We start from the raw sequence: 12284 nt of genomic DNA, 5'->3' as shown, positions 1-12284 counted from the left end.
GTAAAGCTTAAGTTATTCAGGCGCCACAGATGCATAATAAAACCCCATAAGCAGAAGTCTTTGCCTGTCCACCTTTTTCTTTGCTGTCCAGATGGGTAGTTTTTAATGTGATTGTGGGGATAAATGCATAAAAAAGGACATGTTTAGCACCCTAGTTTTGTTTCACATTTTAAGGGATTCCACATAGCATCTTTTGTCATTCTAATCAGGCTCTTCCAGAACACCCAAGGTGTGCTCACTCTGAGATGTTAGCCGAAGTGAAGAGCTGGGATGATCAAGGCCAGTTCCCTTCACCTGGGCTTGCCCTCACCTCTTCTCAAGGTTTCGTTTTCCCTGCCTGATACCCTAGCCTAGCTTTTCTAGGGATCCTCTGCCTAAAAGTTATGAACACACTGCACCAGGTGTAAGTGGTTTAATCTTTATTTTAATCCACTTTAGCCCTGCTGTTCAATTTGCCTCCGAATATTGTTTCCTAAAAAAAAAAAAAAAAAGCTTAGGTTTGCCCTTTGTTCTTAGTAATCACAGGCTTCCTGAGGTTGACACAGTGACACTCCTGTTGCATCCTTTATCTTGGGCACACACTCAATAGACGCTTGTGGCAAAACCATGACATTACATGTCTCCAACATGTAACACTTTCCTGGCTAGAGGCCCAAATCTTGTCTCTGTGAACCATGGAAGTGGAGTGGCAGGTATACCTCCTACAAGGCACTTGTCTGGAGAAAATGATTCCCCGTGTTGTCACAGAAGCACTTTAAATAGAAAGCCTGCTGTAGCATGAACTTGGCTATCACAAGCCACCATCAGCCCTCCACCTTAGGGTAGAGTCCCTGGGCCCCTTTGTTGATGTAATGAAACAGGAGGGAAGGGGGGAGGGCACAACTTTCAAAAGAATGACATACCCCAAGGACACAACATAAACCCATTAGAATCAAATGGGCCCAAGATGGCAGACAAGTCAACTTCCACTAGACCTTGATCCTCCATCTGCAAGCTAAATGACACACCCAGAGGCACCATGACAGTCCCAAGGTAAAGACCAAAAAGTGGGCAGTGGCCCAACTCTTGGAAATCTCCACACCTTCCCCAAAATAAAGACCATAAGGAAAGCTGAGTGCCAAAGAATTGATGCTTTTGAACTGTGGTGTTGGAGAAGACTTGAGAGTCCCTTGGACTGCAAGGAGATCAAACCAGTCAATCCTAAAGGAAATCAATCCTGAATAATCACTGGAAGGACTGATGCTGAAGCTGAAGCTCCAATACTTTGACCACAGGGTGGGAAGAACTGACTAGTTGGAAAAGACCTTGATGCTGGGAAGATTGAAGGCAGGAGGAGAAGGGGCAACAGAGGCTGAGATGGTTGGATGGCATCACTGACTTGATGGACAAGAGTTTGAGCAAGCTCTGGAAGTTGGTGATGGACAGGGAAGCCTGGCATGCTGCAGTCCATGGAGTCAGAAATGACTGAGCAACTGAACTCCCCAAAATACTTGGAATAATCCTATGAAATTACCCAGCCCATAAAAACTAACCATGCCACATTTCAAACCACTGCACTCACTGTGGTGAGCCACAATCTATCTGTGGAGTGTGTTTCTCTCTGAATAAATCCACTTTTTACCTATCACTTTGTCTCTCACTGAATTCTTCCTGTGATGAGACATCAAGAACCTGAGCTTCATTAGGTCCTGAAACCAGATTTGTGATCTCAGTTGGGAGACCATGGGTTTTGGCTGGGATTGAGTCCCAGTCATGTGAGTTCAAGTCCCAAGAAGGGTTTTGGCCAGATTGGAGTCCTGGCCATGTGGGTTTGAGTCCCAAACTGAGTTTTGGCTGGGTTCAAGCCCCAGCACGTGGGTTCAAGTCCCAATCTGAGGTAAATGGTTTCAGCAATGTAAACTTGCTTTTCACCCAGCTGAATGTTTCAGATCCTACTTATTGTGGTTGGCAACATTTCCTCCAGGAAGTACTTCCCTTCCTCTGTCCAGCCACTCCTCCCACTCCAACCCAAAGCGGCTGTCCTCCAACGTATTCTCATAAAACTCTGACATGACCCTGCCATCCCTCTAACACCTCTGTCTCACCAGGTATGGTTCCTCAGGAAAGGCCCAAGGGTGGGGGCTGTTATTACCCATCTCTGTTTCCGGAGCCAGGCAAGGGAAGGGTTAACTATTTGATAAATACAGCAAAAAATCTTGCCCAAGATGAGAGACAACCAGACCATTGGTTTTCAGCTAATATTGGAAGGAAACTTCCTGAATACCTCTGCATGCTGCTGCTGCTGCTGCTAAGTTGCTTCAGTTGTGTCCGACTCTGCAACCCCAGAGACGGCAGCCCACCAGGTTCCGCTGTCCCTGGGATTTTCCAGGCAAGAACACTGGAGTGGGTTGCCATTTCCTTCTCCAATGCAGGAAAGTGAAAAGTGAAAGTGAAGTCGCTCAGTTGTGTCCGACTCTTAGCGACCCCATGGACTGCAGCCCACCAGGCTTCTCCGTCCATGGGATTTTCCAGGCAAGAGTACTGGAGTGGGTGCCATTGCCTTCTCCGTACCTCTGCATATATTTCCCCAATTTTGATTCAACTACTCAATAAGAGACCCAGCATGCATGTATGTGTGCTGAGTCACTTCTGTTGTGTCCAACTCTGTGCAACCATAGGGACTGTATCCCACCAGGCTCCTCTGTCCATGGGATTCTCCAGGCAAGAATACTAGAGTGGGTTGTCTTGCCCTCCTCCAGGGGATCTTCCTGATCCAGGAGTTGAACCCGATTCTCTTACGTCTACTGCATTGGCAGGCTGGTTCTTTACCACTAGTGCCAGCTGGGAAGCCCGAGAGACCCAGAATGTATTTTCATTTTCCTGTTGTTCTCAGTTAGCCTAAGGAGGAATGGAAATGCTCAAGTAACAAGTCTTAGGTTGATGAGCCCCTTCAACTGTATACATGCATCACTCTTGCACTGCTAACAATTCTGTATGCGTCCTGGCACTGCCAAAGGGCCCAATTGGTCAATACCAGTGTGGCCAATTGCCCAGATAAACTCATCATTAAACCCAAGAGTAGCACTAGCTAGTTGATAGCGGTTCCTAGCGTTGTTACAGAAAGGGGGACCCCTTACAGGGCCTGATAATGGGCTCCTGTCTAACACTCAGAAAAGAATTGTCTAAGGAGACACGTGTGCTGACAAAGCAAGAGACTTTATTGGGAAGGGGTGCCCGGGCAGAGAGCAGTAGTGTAAGGAAACCCTGGAGAACTGCTCTGCCACGTGTCTGGCAGTCTCAGGTTTTATGGTGATGGGATTAGTTTCTAGCCAATGGGTTGTCTCTAGCCAATCATTCTGACTCAGGGTCCTTCCTGGTGGCGCACGCATTGCTCAGACAGGATGCCAGTGAGAAGGATTCTTGGAGGTGGTAGGACACGTGATATCTCCTTTTGACCTTTCTCAAAGTCTTCCAGTTGGTGGTGGCTTGCTCCATGTTCCTTTCCAGACCCAGTAAGTAGTCATAAAATAGCTCACCCAAATGGTTACTATGGTGCCTGGTCAGGGTGGGTGGTTTCAGTCAGCGTGCTTCCCCTAACAATGTTGTGCTCACCGTGTGTGAAGCAAGACGCATGCGTGTCTGAGAGTTTGTAAAACAGCAACAGCAGGGCTTGTTTTCCTCACATATTACTTTTGACTTTCCCTTCCTGACCCTCGCACCCCCAGCCCCTTCTCAGATAGCCCAGTGCTCTCTGTTCTCCTTCAATCTGGAACATTCCTCAGTCTGTCTTTGACTTTTATGGCCTTGATGATTATGAAGACTGCGGGCCAGCCATCTAGCAGATTCCCTCAGCTGGAGTTTCTCCAGTGTTTTCCCATGATGAGGCCATGTCATGCATTTTTTGTACCAGGATGTCACAGAGTCTGTGTTCATTTCAGCCAATGGGTGGCACACGATGCCTGTGTGTCCTATTACTGAGGGTATTAATTTTAATCATTTGACTGAGATCTTTTCTGCCGTGTTTCCTCATTAGGTTTCTCCCCCTTTGGTGTCAGTAAATACTTAGCAGGGAGACATTCTGAGACTACATAAAATTACCTTCTTCATCTCAGTTTTACTCACTAATTGTAGCAACTGTTGATATTTCTGTGTCTTGCCCGAATTATTTGTATAGTTGTTGCCAAGTGGAGATTTTCTCAAACCTTCATTCTTCCTTCGTTAATCTGTGGGCTTTCTACTGCAAGGAAAAAGTGTTCTGTTTCTCCCATTAATTTGTTCATTTACTTATTTATGTGTTGCAGATTCGTGGATTCATGTTCTATTCAATGGATTACAATCAGTTGCCATCATTTTTTGTTTGTTTGTTTTCATGCTCAGATTACCCTAGATTTGGCCAGTGGGGCCATCACCCTGTCTTCTCTGACCTTTGGCATGGCCCCTTTATTCCTTGAGTATTTTCTTGCTTGCTGACACAGCAAGATGTTCCAGACCCGTCTTATTTCTTCTCTGCTATAGCCCTGAAATAAGCCATTTCCCTGAAGAATCTGGTTCCTTTTAGTGGAGAGTGGTGTTTGGAGACCAGGATCTGGGTGTTAAGCATGCTTACCGATTGTGACCAAAGTGTAGGTGCTCCCAGACCCTTCTGTGGACAGGCTTAAAGGGGAAGCAGACACACACACTTGAATTTACTTCTGAATCTTCTATACCTATTGACATACTCAGAAATCTATGAGTTCACACACACAGCTTCAACTATAGTCCAACACCACACGATTTATTCTCTGACTGCCTCTCTCCAGGTTTGAATCTCTCCTCTCCAGTGGTAAGGAACTTAGCTCCCTGCATCTTCAGCCCCCTTGGGTCTCTCTTCCACACTCAGGCTGACTGCTGTCCACGTGAGGATCTATCTATTGGCTTTTAACAAAGGAAAGAAGGATTTTATTTTTGCTTTAAATAATTAAATTTTAAAGGGAATTTAATTAATAAAAAATAAAGTCTTTATATTTACCCATAGAAATTTCCATTTCTGGATCCCTTCATTTCACCTGCAGATCCAGGTTTTCATATGATGTCATTATCCTTCTGCCTGAAGCACATTAACATTTCTTTCTTTTTTTTTTTTTTTTAACATTTCTTACAGAGAAGGCCTACTAGTGCTGAATTATTTCAGCTGTGTATGTTCAGAAAAGTCTTTTTTTTTTTTTTGCCAATTTTGTTTACTTTTTATTGAAATATATTTGGTTTACAATGTTGTGTTAGTTTCAGGTGTACAGCAAAGTGATTCTGTTATATAATTATATACATATATATTATACATATATGTGTATATGTCTATATTGTTTTGTTATTCTTTTCCATTATGGGTTTTATTTTGCCAATTTTGAATGACAGTTTTGCTGGGTATAGAATTCTTGAATGAATAGTTTTGTTTTGTTTTGTTTTCAGTACTTTAAAGATATTGCTTTACTTTTTCTATCTTGAATTATTTCCAATGAGAAATCTGCTCTCCTTATCTTTGTCCCCCTATACATAATATACCAATTTTCCTTTAAATGTTTCTCTTTATCACAAATATTATGCAATCTGATTACAACATACTATGATATACTCTTATGGGGGGGTGTATGTATGTGCGCGTGTGCCCATGTACACTTGGGCTCATTTACTTTCTTAAATATTTGAGTTTATAGTTCTTACCAGATTTGGAAGGTTTGTACCCATATTTCTTCAGATATTTTTTGCTTTTCTGCCCTCTCTCCTCTCTCCTTCAACATTCTAATCACACATTTATCAGGCCACTTGAAATTGTCCCAGAGATCACTGTTGCTTTATTAAAATTTTCCCTTTTTTTCTTTCTGTTTCATTCTGGATGGTTTCTTTTGCTGTGCTTCCAGTTTACTAATCTTCTTCTTCTTTTTTTTTTTTCCTGCAGTGTATAATCTGCCATTAACCATCTGGTATAGTTTTCATCTCTAGAAATTTGATTTGGATCTTATATTTATCTTGTGTGTCTCTACTTAACATGTTTGATCTTTCCTCTAGCTTCTTGAACATATGGAATACAGTTATAATTACTTTGTAATGTCCCTGTATACTAATTCTATCATCTGTTCCATTTCTAGGTTGGTTTCAATTTGCTTCTTTCTCTTCTCATCCTGGGTAACATCTGCCTCTTGGCATATCTGGTAATTTTTTGTTGGATGGTAGACATTGTGGATTTTATGTTGTTGGGTGCTGGGTATTTTTGTATTTCTATAAATATTCTAGAGCTTTGTTTGGGGGACATAATTAACTTACTTGGAAACAGCTCTAGCCTTTTAGGTTTTGTTTTCAAGCCATGTTAAGTGAGATTCCAGAAGCATTTTATCTGGACTAATTTTGCTCCACTGCTGAGGCAAATACACCCCTATCCAGTGTCCCGTGAGTTATGTAAAGCAGTGTGAGTTCCAGGGTTTTCCTTCTGACTCACTCTGGCGGTTCTTTTCTTGGCCTCAGAGGCTTCCTCACTTGCACGTGTTGATTAGGATGGGGCTGAAGAGTCAAGTCCTCTCTGTGCAGCATTCTCCTCTCTGGTCCCCTCAGAATCCCAGCCACCGTGTCTTCCCTGGACTCCCAGCTCTAGTCCTCAGTCATGGAGATGCTGCTCTACTTCATTTCTTTCTCACCCCTCAGTGGTCACTGTTCCTCATTGCCTGGGTGTTCATTGTTTTAAACATCATCCTTTCATATGTGTTGTCTGGGATTCAGTTGTCTCAAGAAGGATGGTGAATGTAGTCCCTACTACTGCATCTTGGTCAAAAGGGGAACTGAGACTAGTTATTTTATTATCAGTAGGTCAGCAAACATGTCCTAACACATCTAACACTGTGCATCTGTAGATGCTACACCAAAAACCTGCCTATGGAGGATTCCTGCAAATTCCAAGCAACTCATAAATGAAAGAATTCAATAAGGATTTTCCCTGACTTGAGCAGAAAATCACATCTCACTAAACCCAAACTAGACTTGTCCCCTCCCCAGCTTATCCTTAGGCAGACCTCACAAAGCCTATGTTCACCTCCACACCAACCATCATGAAGGAAGTGATGGCAGGGGGGATGCAGTATGGAAACAGACAGACCTCTCTCTCATGTTCAGTATGTGCCTGGTCACTCTGTGATACAAGTCGCCACAGTTGGATAATTTATGAAGTGGCCTGCACAGGTGAGGGATCCTGGCGCCTAGCTTCATTAGCTGCACAGTAGATCTGCCTTTGTTTTATTCATTTACTATTAAAACAAACAAACAATACCTCAATCATAACCCATTACATGAATTTCCTGATCTGGTAATGGGTCACAGCCCACACAGTTAGACAATTTATTCTGCCCGGGTATGTGGATAACTGGGTGGCAAGGGTGTCCTCCAGAAGGTAGCTAGGGGCCCTGTGACTTGCTACTGCGTGAAGAGCTGTCACCTTTGATACTTGGTGTTTCGATGGCAGAGATGACAATGGCAGGCTCGCCAAACCTATTTTTCTCCCTCATTTGATAAACGCATCAGGTTGTTCTTGTTTGCTGTTGTTTAGTCACTAAACCATGTCTGACTTTTTGAGATCCCATGGGCTGTAGTCCACCAGACTCCTCTGTCCGTGGGATTCTCCAGGCAAGAATACTGGAGTGCATTGCCATTTCCTCCTCCAGGGGATCTTCCTGACCCAGGGGCGGACTGCATCTTCTATGTCTCCCACATTGGCAGGTAGATTCTTTACCGCTGCACCACCAGGGAAGCACAAACACATCAGGATGAAACCTTAATTTGTTCCTTTCAAAATGGAAGTTTGGTAGAAGCAGGGACTTAGTTCTAATGATCTCAGTGAAGAAAAGTAGGTGCTCACAGGCATTAAACTTGGGTCTCCAAGTTGAACTCAAAGAGCTTATCAAGAACCCCTTTCTGTTCACAAAATCAAAGACAGCAGATGGGTTATTGAATAGTTTGTAACATGTGAGGTTATTTTTTTGAGTTTGTAACATCTAATACCCAACTTGTTCAGTCGCTAAGTCAAGTCCGGGTCTGTGACCCCATGGACTACAGCACACCAGGCCTCCCTGTCCTTCACTGTTTCACAGAGTTTGCACAAACTCATGTCCATTGTGTCGATGGTGCCTTCCAACCATCTCATCCTCTGTTGCCCCCTTCTCCTCCTGCCCTTAATCTTTCCCAGCATCAGGGTCTTTTCCAGGGAGTTAACTCTTCGCGTTGGGTGGCCAGAGTATTGGAGCTTCAGCTTCAGCATCATTCCTTCCAATGAATATTCAGGGTTGATTTCCTTTAGGATTGACTGGTTTGACCTTCTAGCTTCCAAGGGAGTTTCAAGTGTCGTTTCCAGCACCACAATTTAAAAGCATCAATTCTTCGGTGCTCAACCTTCTTTATGGTCCAGCTTTCACATCTGTACATGACTAATGGAAAAACCATAGCTTTGACTATACAGACCTTCATCAGCAAAGTGATGTCTCTGCTTTTTAATACACTGTCTAGGTTTGTCATAGCTTTCCTTTGAGGGAGCAAGTCTTAATTTCATGGTTGCCGTCGATGTCTGCAGTGATTTTGGAGCCTACGAAAATAAACTCTGTCACTGTTTCCATTTTTTACCCATCTATTTGCCATGAAGTGATGGGACTAGATGCCATGATCTTAGTTTTTTGAATGTTGAGTTTTAAGGCAGCTTTTTGACTCTCCTCTTTCACTTTCATCAAGAGACTCTTTAGTTCTTCTTTGCTCTCTGCTGTAAGGGTAGTGTCATCTGCATATCTGAGGTGATTGATATTTCTCCCAGCAGTCTTGATTCCAGCTTGTGCTTCTTCCAGTCCAGCATTTCACATGGTGTACTCTGCATAGAAGTTAAATAAGTAGGGTGACAATATATAGCCTTGGCGTAGTCCTTTCCCAATTTGGAACCAGTCCTTTGTTCTATGTTGAGTTCTAACTGTTGCTTCTTGACCTGCATACAGATTTGTCAGGAGGCAACTAAGATGGTCTGGTATCCCTATCTCTTTCAGAATTTTCCACAGTTTGTTGTGATCCACACAGTCAAAGGCTTTGGCATAATCAATAAAGCAGACGTAGATGTTTTTCTGGAATTCTTTTGCTTTTTCTATGATCCAATGAATGTTGGCAATTTGATCTCTGGCTCCTCTGCCTTTTCTAAATCCAGAGAAGGGAATGACAAACCACTTCAGTATTCCTGCCTTGAGAACCCCATGAACAGTACGAAAAGGGCCATGCTCAGTAAACCCAGTTTTCTGTTGATGGGTGGGGCTGTGTTCTCTCCCTGTAGTTTGACCTGAGGCCAAACTATGGTAGGGGTAATGGCGGTAATGGAGACCTCCTTCAAAAGGACTTATGCCAGGACTGTTGTATTCAGTGCCCCTGATCCCACAGCAGGCCACTGTCGACCCATGCCTCTGCCAGAGACTCCTGGACACTCATAGGCAAGTCTGGCTCCGTCTCTTGTGGGGTCACTGCTCCTTTCTCCTGGGTCCTATGTACAAGGTTTTGCTTGTGCCCTCCAGGAGTCTGTTTCCCCAGTCCTTGGAAGTTCTGTAATCAAATCCCACTGGCCTTCACAGTCAAATTCCCTGGGGGTTCTCAGTCCCTTGCCAGATCCCCAGCTTGGGAAATCTGTTGTGGGCCCTAGAACTTTTGCAGCAGTGCAAGAACTTCTTTGGTATAATTGTTCTCCATTCTGTGGGTTGTCTGCTGGGTGGCTCTGTGGTGGGGCTCACATGCCTTGGCTCCCAGGTCTGCTATAGCCGGAGCCCCTGTCTCTGCGGGAGGCCACTGCTGACCTGTGCCTCCGCAGGAGACACCCAAACACTTAAAGGCAGGTCTGGCTCAGTCTCTTGTGGGATCCCTGGGTCTTGGTGCACACAAGGTTTTATTTGTGCCCTCCGAGCCTCTCTGGTGGGCATGGTGTTTGATTTAAATGTGATTTTGCACCACCCGCCTCCATCTTGTTTGGACTTCTCCTTTGCCCTTGGGCATAGGGTATATTTTTTTGGTGAGATCCAGCATTCTCCTGTTGATGGTTGTTCCACGGATAGTTGCAGTTTTGGCATTCTCACAGGAGAAGGTAAGCGCATGTCCTTCTCCAGGTCCCACAGACCCAACCAAGCTAGAGATATAATGGTTGTCTGAATTAAATTGGCCAATTCAAGTCCAGTTTGGTTCATGGATTCCTAAGATGTCGATATTCACTCTTACCATCTCCTCTTGACCGCTCCAATTTACCTTGATTCATAGACCTAACACTCCAGGTTCCTATGCAATATTATTCTTTTGTAAATCATTGGACTTTAACCATCAGAAACAGCCACAACTGAGGGTTGTTTCTGCTTTGGCCCAGCTGCCTCATTCTTTCTGGAGCTATTAGTAATTGTTCTCTACTCTTCCCCAGTAGCATATTTCATCTTCTGACCTGGGGGCTCTTATCCAGTGTCGTTATTTTTTTGCTTTTTCATACTGTTCATGGGGTTTTCATAGAAAGAATACTGGAGTGGCTTGCCATTCCTTTCTCCAGTGGACCACATTTTGTCAGAACTCTTTACTATGACCCGTCCATCTTGGATGACCCTGCGCAGCATGGCCCATAGCTTCATTGAGTTACACAAGCCCCTTCACCATGACAAGGCTGTGATCCATGAAGGGGAAGACCGTGTATGTAGGGTGTACATTGTTTTGCTGGTGATCCAGTATGGTTCAGCTCAGCACTGGCCTTTGTTTAAAATGTTGGTAATTTGTTCATCATGGATTTTATGCATTCATCTTGATTTTTTTTAAATATTGCATAAAAATGGTGATTATCTTGATTTCTGAGGGGTTGAGTCTCCTTAAATTTTGCACCCAGACAAGTGCCTTCCTCACCTTCCACTTGCCCTGGCACCTCGAGCCATCTACCCACCAGAAGCAAAGAGAGCGGGCAGAGATGGAGCTTCCGCCTTCTCCCTGGCTGGACACTTGAAGACTTGTGGTTGTGGGTATAGGTCACATTGTTGTTCATCAGAGCTCCTGACTTGAAGAAAGTAAGGTTGGACTTGAAAATTTATCACAGCTCCCGCTGTCCTGGAGGAACACAGAGGCTCTTGGAAATGGCCATTTGTTATCCTAGGGCAGCTGGACGGAAGATAGAGAGGGCCTCTGCCAGTGCCATTCAGTGGGCACTGAAGATGGAGGGGCTGGGGGCTGGGTGGGCCTTGTCCTGGCAGAGGTGCCAGAGGGAACAAAGCATTGTGTGGGCCCGTGGCTCTGCCCTGGTTCTGCACTGAAGTCAGCACGGTAACTGTGAAGAGAAACGGGTGCCTCATCCACAGCAGTCCAAACAGCAGGTGACCGGTGCCCCCCAAGGCGAGGGTAGCGTGGATGGAGCATCGAGTCTTCATGATGGGCTTGTGTGCAGGCTAACAATGAAGCAGCTCAGCTTCCCATGGCAGCTTCTGGAAGAACCACAGCCATGACCCTGGGCTGGCAGCACAATCACCAGGTTATCTCTGGAGGTGGTGAGGGGGCGTGACCGGGAGGGAATCCATCTGTCTGTGCGCAGGGCCCCAGGTGCTGGTCCCATTTAGATTCCTCCCCTGCGTTACGTGGGGACAGCCCATCAGTGACAACTCGCAGAGCTAGCAGGCGCGTGCGCTTCTTGAGATACGATACACTGCAGTAAACGCTCACAACGTAACTGGAAGGGGCACGGTGCCAGGCCCACCGCAGGCCAACCAGAGGGCCGGGGAGGCAGGGGAGCCCCAGGCCTGAGGCAGGCATACCCACCCTCCAACAGCCCCGATGGACTCTAATGTAGGCACCGAGTGCAGGGCCTCCCAGGCGTCAACGGGCCTGGCACCTCATTAACTGCAGCTCCTGCTCACCCAGGTCCAGGCAGCCCAGGACTCTGCATTCCTGCTCGTGTTAGAACAACCCCAGTGGGGTCAAGGCTGCCCGACCCAGCACCACCCAGGAGCACAAGTGCACTGTGTGTCTGGGCCTGGGGCGCCCAAGGCCCTGCATTTTAAACAAGCACCGTGGTTCTTAGGCAGGTTTGGGAAACACCCATCAAGTTCCCAATTGCTTCACTGGATGGGGAGAATTTCCTTAGAATTATCTGTTTTTCTCCAAATGAGAAAGTTGGCTTAAGGGATTTCGGAAGCTACTTTCAACAATGATTTTAACTGGCCAAAGGCAGGAGGCACATTCCGGGCTGAGAGGAGGCTCAGGGAGGGCACTGTGCAGGTGGGGAAGGAAAACAAGGGCCCCAGAGATGCCCCTTCATC

Source organism: Bos indicus, chromosome 1 (assembly GCF_029378745.1).
Source record: "Bos indicus isolate NIAB-ARS_2022 breed Sahiwal x Tharparkar chromosome 1, NIAB-ARS_B.indTharparkar_mat_pri_1.0, whole genome shotgun sequence".
In the NCBI taxonomy this organism is placed as follows: Eukaryota; Metazoa; Chordata; class Mammalia; order Artiodactyla; family Bovidae; genus Bos; species Bos indicus.
Note: the sequence above shows the minus strand (reverse complement) of the source record.